Consider the following 10,564-nt stretch of genomic DNA (forward strand, 5'->3'; position numbering starts at 1 on the left):
ATGCGTTCCTGTGTCTTAATGCACCTGATGCACCCTGTTGAATGCCTTTAGCACTTAACAAGCTCTTCCACATCCTTACACATAGTGCCTTCAAATCCAACACATCGTTATGAGAGCTTGTTTGCACTGGTTTTATCATTTGGATAAAAAGACTTAAATGGGCATGGTTTTTTTGTTGCCTTAAGGAAATGTAGTTTCCCCTCATAAAATGCCAGCGCCAGTTTACCTCTTTAATTAGAAGAAGGACTAAAAACAGTTTGCAGAATGTAGTCTCAGTCATTCTATCATCAGAATGAATGTAATGTATGGTTTGTCTGTCCTCACATCTGTATTCAGCGGTTATGCATTTTACAGCTGCTGAACCAACAGGTTGGCTGAACTTTATGTGACCTTGATGTGCATGAAAGTGTGTACTTACACAAGTGCTACCACCACCAAGAAAACAAATTATTTGGATGAGCATTAATCCAAATTTGCATGCAGGAATGCAACATGACAAGGGTGGATCGTTCAGCTACCATCTATGACAGAGTGACCACCATTTATGATTTATGCCCTCAACTGTAGCCAAAACACCAGCCTTAAGCAATTTTAAATCAATACAATTTATGACAGGGTACATGTTTTGCTCAAACAAAAAGACCAATTTGCTTGCCAGGAAGTAGAAAATAACATAGATGTAATATTCATCAATGTGATAAATATGACTTTTGTACCTTCTTTTTCACGACCCGACATCCGGATAAGCGGCTGAAGATGGATGGATCACTAGTCATCTTTTTTATTCCTTTCCTAATAAAATAATTGTATTAATTACTTTTCAAGCATTAAGCACAAAGTGCATTTCAGATTAAAAGATTTACAGGATATGAAATCGGAATCAGAAACCCATGTAAAAACCTCTACCCCCCATGACACACAAACATTTGTGCAAGCAGCACTTCATAAATCATAAAACAGTGAAAAGTGCACCATAAAAAGTCTAATAACAGATACATGCAACTAAAAACACTAAAATGATAAAACAAATCATATATAATTTAAATACGTAATGACAGTAAAATTCAAATAAAACCCTAGAAAAGTAGCAAAAAGAAGAAACATGCAGTGTTGCAAGAATATAATAGAGAAGACACAGTAGGCCATCTTGTAAAAATAAGCTTTAAGGCTGCAGTGGAGTCAGCCAATCTCACACTGAGAGAAAGGCTGTTTCAAAGCCTTGGGGCCATAACCAATAACGCACACATGTCACCATTAGTTTTCAGTCTGGTTGGTGGAATAGCTTAACGTTTTTTAAGCTGATCGTAGGGGCCTGGCTGGGCTATGAGGGGTTAGAAGCTCTTTCATGTAATCTGGAGCCAGACCATGGGTGGCCTTGTATGTAATTATTAACATTTTAAAATGTATTCTAACCTCCAAGACTTAGTTACTAATGTGGCTGCTGAGTTCTGGATAAGTTGCAATTGTGAGACTGAGTGGGAGTTTCAACAGGTAAAAAGTAATAAGCAGCTCTAAATTAAACCACTACAATAAACAGCATATTTAAGGAAAGGTTTAGTATCACAACACACAATTCTGTTATAGATCAATATCCAATATAATAGAGTAAAGGGTGAAAACAAAGGAGCTCCATGTTCTTTAGCCTCCCATCAGTGTGATGGAGTGAGAACACTTGACAGATTATGTGAAATTTTCCGCCATTGCCTTTTCTCTTTGGCCTTAGCCCTGACGCATGCATTGCAAGTGTTTTATTTATGTCTAACTGTACGGAGAACCAACCTTTGAAGTCACAAAATTCATCTTTCAGGAAAATATTTATTCAGCTAATCAATCACCGTTTGTGAGGGACTAACAGCTCAGGCGTTGAAGGGAGTGTGGCGTCAACAGTTAGCACTAGAACGCCTGGGTTTGATAAGGTTATCATAGAAGCTGGCATAATTAATACTTCAGTCCTATGTGTCTTACAGACTTTACATATTAGCTAAAGAGGTAAATTCAAAAATAAAATAACTGCTGAGGTGTCCACTGTTTTTAAAACTGACTGGCATTCTTTCAAAGTGATTACAAGGGTACTATAAAAAGCAGCAAAAGGAGAGATGTTTTCATTTTAAAATAGGGAATAAACTGTTCTTAACAAAAAACTTTAGATTTACTGAATTATCCTTTATAACTACCTATACCTATATCTATTACGTTAAATTACTCTAATACAAATCTTGCATAAGAATGGGGGGAAAAACACAATAAACTGTTAAAAATGTTAAAAAGGGATTTCTTGAATGGAAAACCGTGACAATCTAACAAGCTTACAACAGTAACACATTTATTGTGTGTTGTAAAACCACAACACACAAAAAGTACACTGTTTCATCATAAACAATACAATTAAGATACTTCCCCACTGGCTTAGCAAGGCTATAATAATCTTTGGCAGGAATTACAAACATTTGCTTTAAAAAACTTTTGCCCACCCCCACATCCCCCATCCAACATGCTGAGAAATACCAGATGCAAAGGATTTCAGTGGGTAAAGGTACACAAGTTTTTTTTTTACACAATACAAAGTGAAAAGGGGTTACAGTGACAGCTGTATCTTCACAAGTTAGTGGCGGTGTGTTGAAGCACACTAACACACTAACTATTCATGTGAACGTGCACATTTGTGTGTGTGAGCATAATATTTCAGCCTGGCTCATTTGCAGAGTCTCTGCTTTGAATCAAAACAGGAACACCAGCTAGATGACGGACCGCAGCCAGCCTGACTAAACAAAAAGAGAATAATTGAAGAAGGCCTGAAGGTTCCTCCTCCTTGTGCCCCAATGTGGAGTGGGCTTGCAATAGAAAGCTTACATTTCTGCTGAGAGTACCTCATTGCTTAACTGATGGGCTACTGACGTGCTGAAGGCTGATAGTCACTGTTGTGTCATGAGCTATTTCAACAAGTTCTTCTGTAGTTAGACAGGGGTCACTGTTGCAACAAAGGTTTGATAATGCAGAAACACATTATGGCTCTGACGCACCAACCCAACGGCCAACAAGAAAGGGCAGTCAGATTGATCAGTCGGCTCCCCAAGGTCCAAAAGGTACCTCAGAACACACCGAAGCAACACAGACTTGATTGTACGTTCTGCGCGTGCGCAAGACATAATACGTCTCCATAACAGCAGGCGGCGCTATTCTGTATTGCTGCCCAAAAAATGAAAACCGGAAATGGCGAATGTGTCACGTGGGTCCGCCTGCTCCCGGATTTCAAACCCGAACAATAATGGCGGTCGTCTGGAATATGATCTCGGATTTTACAAAAATAGTACCCAGAAACATGTTTCTGAAAACATTAAAAGCAAAAATAGGCCATACAGTTAATGAATAGGTCTGTTGTTTTGAGTGACAATGGTCAGGTTGAAAGATTTTCGTCAGATTTTAAGACGCGTTTGTCTGGCCCATCTCACCTGTCATTTCCGGTAAGTGTTGTAACATAAGTGCACTGATTCGCTAGTCAATGGCTACCGCTTCACCTATCACATTTGTCATTGAGTCCGACTGCCCGCCCTTCAACCCAGCAAGTCAGGTCGGACAAAATGAAGGCCAACGGCCCCTCCGACGGACGACGGCACGGAACACACCAAACAGACTTGAGTCACCGACCTTGACAGACTGTTCAATGGCCAATTATTGGTTTGGTATGTCAGGGCCTTTAGAGCTCCATTTTAGGCAGTCCTCTTTCTGCCTAAAATTCTAAAAAGCTAACATTTTGATCTGATGATGGTACTAGATGAAAGATGTACGGGATCCCCCCGTACATCTTTCATACAAGTGATTACATTCAGTAACGTGGGAGTTGGATATATGGTGGTTGGATCACTCTTAATGAGAAGAAACAGCAGGATGCTGTGTAAATACATATTTTCAGTAAGTTAACTAATTAATATGTAAATTAAGTTGTAAACCTTCTACTGTAAATACACAACACAAGGGGGAATGTCTGTACAAAATGTCATGGCAGTCCATCCTGTGGTCATCAAGACATCTCGCTAGAGGCCTAACCAAATTTTTTTTACCTCAGTGTGGCACTACAAGAAAAGTCAGGGAATCATCAAAGTAAGGATTCATACAGAGAGCATGATTTTTTCAGGGCAAGCCATTGCATAGTTTAGATATTTCAGTTTGGACCAAAGTGGTAGACTGACTTTTAGAGGTTAAAACTGAAATCATGGTAAACGGTATCTTGTAATAGTCAAGGCATCCCAGACTAAAACGTGCAAGTCTCTAAATGTAAGCTCTGAAGACTTTTGGAAGACTTTACTAAGGTCATTATAACCTTGCACATTACTTACTGTATGTGTAATGCCACATTCTCCCATCTCAAAGCACTGAAGAGAGCAACACACTCTTGCCAGGAGCTCCTGTCTTCAGATAGCACCCACACCTCATTTATAGTTTGTATAATAGAGATACTATTTCCAATTTCAAGAAGGGATTAGACAGATTTAAAATCACATAGAGGCAAAAGAAGGAATGATGAGAAGTAAGAACCACGAATCATGAAACAAATGAAAACCATTCCTGGAAAAACCCAGCTAGAGATGAAGTGATGGAATATGTTGTTTTTCAACAGACTATGTTTCACAAATGCACAATATCCACTGTGTTTATTTTCACCAAACCTTAATCATCCACTTATTTAGTTCACGGCTTGTCCTGGCCACAAATTTCACACCACATAAATCATAGTATAATCTGTTGGCGAGGACCTTTGGGAGGCGTTCTCCGAGCCCTCTAAAGAATGGTGTTTATGAGTGCTAATCTGTGGCATGTAAACCACCTATTTGGGTGGAGATAAGCCACAATAAGGTGAAAATGTATTTTAATGTTTGTTTGGTGCAGGCTGCACACTCACTGAACTTGGCTCACAGGTAAGTTTCCACTTGTTTAATCAGTGACCTTCAGTTCAGAGATTCAGAGTTGCAATATCAATGTAAAGCGAAAATATTTACTAATTTCACTTGGAAACTCAACATAGAAAAGAGTCGGAATACATTTACATTTTTATAACGTTTCTCACATGGTGTAAATCTATGGATAATGACTTCATAATCATTGACACGCAACTGTGAGCCACCTTTGATGTTAGTGAAAACATAAACTGCCAGGCCTCCAGGTGAAGGTAATAACTTAATGTGGTTTATGGAAATATGGGGTTTTACAAGAAGTTGTTTGGTTATCTGAAATTTTTTTTTAACTTTTGGTTAGTATTTTGCCTGATAAGATTTACATCTCTTGAGAAACATGTGGGAACTATTACAAGGAAATAGGCCTGAAAGGTATAAATAACCCCGATTTGAAAGGATTTTAATGGAACAAAGTTAAGGGCCTCTATAACAGTAAACGCATGACTGACTCACCAGAGACAAGCTTGTGTCTTAAAGTTTCCATAGCAACAGAGCATCAACGAAGAGGTCTCCCACATGTTTAAAGACAGACTAGTAAAGTTAAAACAATCTTGTGGCCTGAAAGGTCAAATAAAAATGCAAAAGAAGGGCAAGAATACAAGTTATCCCATTGTGTTCGATGGAACAATCAAACAATTATCCTCTGATAAGAAATATGCGTGTCAAGCATTTCTCAAAAACTATTAATCTAAAGTGAAATGCAAGAATGCTCCCCCGCCCGCAGTCTTAACGTTTACCTAACCTGTTTGGTTGCAGCTCTAGCACTTGCTCTGGCCCCTCTACACCCTGCATCTGGTCCGCAGCACCAGCTTCACCTTGCCAACGCAGGGTGTTCGTGCAACCACGGTTTGGACCTCTACTACACTTTAAGTGTCAGTAACTAGACCGTGGTTTGGCCAACTTGAAGGGTCAGCTAAAAATAAGTGTTGCATGGCAAGTTTCAGGTGGGCTGTGTGCCATAGTGCTTCTCGCCAACAATCTTCTCAACTTGAATCGAAATAGTGTTCACCGGAGGTGGGCACCACCACCCCTCTCTGGTTGTTTTTCTGTGCCCCACCAAGGCAGCTTGTCTCTAATGTTTATCTACTGCCCTTTCAATTAGATAGGGACAACAGAGAAGCCTATTTGGACAGAGGTCTGTGTCACCTCAAGGCTATGGTTGCCACTGCTGAGGTCATGCCATGAAAGGAAAATGGAGCAGTACTGTTTCCCCTGAGCACTCTAAAACACAAGTGATTACACTGACTGATCTGTCCAAGGGACCCTGGTTGATGAAGATCAAAGGCAGCCCGGAGACCACCTGGAACGTCTCTTGGCAGTAGACTTGGTCTGTAGAGGGATGAGAGGCTATGGGAAAAGGCACAGAAGCTCTGTGCCTCGTTCCCATCCTGATCTTCGTGAGAACACAGGCTCTTTGACTGAGGAACCTCCTTTGCTTCCAATGTGATTTTCTTCCTGAGCATTTAGTGTCACATTCAAATGTAATATATCCTTGGCTTTACTTTGGTACAATCCAAGTAGAGTAGGACTAAAAGGTGGTGGGTCGCCAACAATTGGTCTCTGTGGCCTTAACATCCTGGTAGGTCTTCTTGGACCCCCATGAAAGCTAGATAAATGAGTTAGGACCAGGCCCAGAAATGGCAAAAGAAAGACAGAAAAACTGCACCCACATGTCAAAACAATGTTGTCTAATGTCTAATGTAATATTTATAATAATATTACAAAACTATATTTCACGCTTTGTACTCATATTTCATTTCTTTTTAAATTTCCCACATTAAGCAACACATTTAGTACATAAGCCTTGCACACATAACAATATTACAAATTTACATACAATTTAGTCGTATTTCTGAAAGAATAATTTCAATATCTCTGCACTCAACAGTAAAAGTAATTTCATCTAAGTGCATTAAAAGCTGTTTAAGTGAAGAAATGTGGAAAAATACTGCAAGTCACAGAGGGACGTAACAAGAGTAAGTAAAATCTTGGACCTTTTAGCTCCTAAATTCCTATCTATGGGCCAGTAGTGTGGTTTGGCGAACACGTTACCCTTAATTCTACTCTATGACAAACATACCCAAATGTGTACTCAATGCAAGAGAAAAGGCAGGATACATTTAGTGCTGAATCGCAGGGTGGATACAAAAAGTGTTCCTTGTAGTCTGAAACTATGTCTACAAGCAAATTGATTCTGCACGCATACAGGCAATATTTAGTACATATGGCAGTGGTATACATAGTCTTTACTTGACCATACAAAATCCAGTTTGGGGGCTTTATTAAGGCCATACCTAACTGTTAAACAATACGTTGATTGCATAATTTGATTTGATGCTTTCTTGGTCTGTTGCTATGCATGGCATGCAGTACAACTGTGCTCAGCATTTTCTGAGCAAAGACACTAAAAGAGTAGTGGCAAGTTCAATAATCTATAAATGTTACTCACACAAACTCACACAAACTCACTGGACTCACTGTCAACACAAACTCTAAAAGTGAGATTTGTCAAACCTAATGGTTTTGTTTCTTTCTGTTTCCATTGCGTTCATCAACGATTCTGTGGTAGAACGTGTGTGATACTGAACACCAGTGGAAGTAAATGCTTAATATCCTCAGGAGTTACGAATGGAAACAGAGGGGTGTTTGTTTCCACCAGCCAAGGTTTTATCTGTGTCCCCACGTTAATACTAGACGTGATTGTTTTCCAACCATTTATCCATGGCAAACAAGACAATGTCCCTATGGTTCAAATGTTACCTTTAAAAGGACACAGCAACTTAGAATGAGCATCATTATTATCCCCCTTTTGCATAGCTCTCAGACATGTTTACCAAAGAGCTGTCTTGGTCCTGCTAACCATGATGCTGTTGTTCTGGCTTCAAATGTGATCATAATAAACAAAAGCTAATCCACTCCACCTGCACCATGTTTGTTAGAAGTGCCTCTTTTAGGGGCGGCCTCTAGCTCAACCCAGTATGCGCGTGTGCCCCATGTAGGCTGAGTCCTCTGCAGCGGCCTGGGCTCAAATCTGACCTGCGGCCCCTTGTTGCGTGTCACTCCCTCTCTTTCTCTCCCCCTTTCCTGTCTATCCACTGTCACTGTCAAATAAAGGCTAAAGCCCAAAAAAACAATCTTAAAAAAAGGAAGTGCCTCTTCTTTTTTCTGGGATTTTACAGAGGTGACCCTCTCTCTAGTGGCTCTTCTTTTGGCTGATTGAATAAATTAAGATTAATTGTGAAGAGAGTGATTTATTTCTCCTCCAGCACCCCAGAAATACTCAGTGCTCTTTGACCTCCTCTTGGTCTACTTGGCGAAATGTGTGCTGAGCAGGTACCGCTTTATGGGAGGTTGGATTACAAATAGAAGATCAAATTTAGAGTGAATAAAAAGTCTAAAAGATGCAAAGACCATGAGGCTTGTAAATAAGCAGTGTCTTCTATGCATGCGGTAAAGTTGTTCCAAAGAAAAGGACAAATGAATTTGCCGTTTGGAACATCAACAATTCATGGCGTGACATGCTGACCAGGCTTTCTGAGTAGAGAGATAACTTTGCACTGCATTCTGAAAGTCGACCAGGACTGAATGTAGTCAAAATTGCTTGCTTGAGACTATTTTCCTGTCCAGACTTCAGAGACCAGAATTTCACAGAATAAGTCAAGTATGACATGCAATCTCAAACATCATAAACACACTGCAAACTATTTGGTTTTTACCAAGATAAAAAAACTTAGATTTAGAAGTGTTGGATAATTGATCTTGTTTTATGAGTGAATTTCTTATTTTAAGTGTTCAACTTTACACTATAATCTTAAATCAAGCAAGCTTGTCAAGTGAAATTATCTTTCTGCAAGGACAGATCATTTTACTTGTTTTAAGTACCTTTTCCCTCAGATTTAATGTTTTTAATCTTGTTTTTAGACACCCCATTTTTGCATGCTTAGCTGAAGCTTGGAGTATTGTCCACAAATATGCAAAAACAATGATTAATGCAGCCAAGGCCTCCATACCTGAGGCCAGAAAGAATATTTGGCACCCAGACAGATTAGCAAGACAGTCTTTTAAGAGAAGGCCTTACATATGGCGAAAAATCTTCAGTTGAATTTGAATGAACTGATTTAGTCACCATATTGAACTCCTTATAACAGGGGTCTAAAATTGTTCTGCAAATGATAAGCAATTAGACTGCCAGCCCCCTGCCTCGAGCTATATGAGATCTGAAATATTGGCTTCGACAGGAGAGTTTGAATAAAGAGCCAACCTGTGTCTGTCTCCAGGAGGAACTAAACCTGAGTCTGACGGAATGTTCCAGACCATAGAGAGTTTCTGTGGTGCAGATCAGAACCCAGAAGTGCAAACTATTGTGAGGGGATTATTAGTTCCCATGTAGTCCTTATGCCCTGAAACCCCCCTTTTCCTTCTCAGCACTCGTCTTTGTGTCTGACTCTACTCCCTGGGTCCATTGAGCTGAGAAAATTAGGTTTTGCTCTTAAAAGATTCATGCCCACTAATTACATGACTCAGCTTGTGTTGGTTTGATGTGTCGGTAGGATGTTTAAAAAAAATAACCTGTTTCCATGACGTTGGCCTGCAGATTCTTGTTAGTGCCATGTTTCTCAAGAACACTTTTGACCTAAGTTCTTTTACTGCCTTGCCCTTCCTGAACCTAAAGAGAAAAGAACAATTTGCCATTGGCTGCAGTTTTGGCACTGAGGGATTCCCGGCCAACCACAACACTCTCTCCACGGTGGGCCTGAGGACCTGTAAATTAGACAAGCTCCCCCAAATCCCGTTTTTTTGATGAATTGACTGAAGAGTCTAATGGTATTTTCTAACTGGGCAGGCAAAAACTGTGTATTTGGCATCACAGTGACTGTCTCGCTGTGCAGGGTCCCATAAATTTTGCGTTAAGTTTTGGTTTTACTGAGGTCGATCTGCCTTTCCCCTCACTCTGTCTGTTTGGAGGATGAAGAGAGATGAAGACACTCTGCTCGCTCCTGTGTTGTTTTGCACTGGGGTAATGTTGCATTGAACCTCTCCCAAATCCTAGGCCTGGTAGCCTATTTATGGGCCATTTTCATGCCTCACCTACTTTTAAAAACATTCCATCATTTGTGCATCATTAAGTTTGGTGTAGATGGATGTAAGATTCCTTAGATCACTCTTTCCAGTCTCCAAATCTTGGATGCAATTTTGACACATTTGTGACTGCATTTCTTCTTTGTGGTCATACAGTATGTACAGAACATGAGACCAACAAAAACTTATCATATCTGGTCAATATAGCTGTCCATCTACTGCGTTTACATGTTATGAATACTAGTCTATGTTCTTCACGTTCCACATCCAGGATTGCTTCTGGTGCTGCATGAAATTTCGCCGCATACGTGTATTTTTTGTTTCCTTCCGCTTTCTTTGTGTTGGAATTTTGAATCTGGTCGATTTTTGAGAGCTATTGTTGACTGCTCCTTAGATCTCTGCATGGTAAATTGGACATGGACAACTAGCTAGAGTATCTGTCTAATCTGAGTTTTCTAGCGCACAACTATTTTGCAGCGTCTCTGTGCGGAGTTTAGCACCAACCATGAGGCTTCTGATTGGTTTAAAGAAATGCC

At 40.0% G+C, this 10,564-nt stretch overlaps 1 long non-coding RNA gene across 1 annotated transcript in view; it reads right to left on the reverse strand.

Annotated features, from left to right (window-relative positions):
• Window positions 1-1,302: 1,302 nt before the first annotated feature.
• LOC116690496 (uncharacterized) overlaps window positions 1,303-10,564 on the reverse strand; it is a 15,315-nt gene continuing 6,053 nt past the window's right edge. The window contains exon 3 of the long non-coding RNA XR_004332271.1: window positions 1,303-1,413. This is a non-coding gene — a long non-coding RNA (uncharacterized LOC116690496). The remainder of the gene's footprint in view (window positions 1,414-10,564) is intronic.

This window comes from Etheostoma spectabile, chromosome 6 (genome assembly GCF_008692095.1).
Source record: "Etheostoma spectabile isolate EspeVRDwgs_2016 chromosome 6, UIUC_Espe_1.0, whole genome shotgun sequence".
NCBI lineage: Eukaryota > Metazoa > Chordata > Actinopteri > Perciformes > Percidae > Etheostoma > Etheostoma spectabile.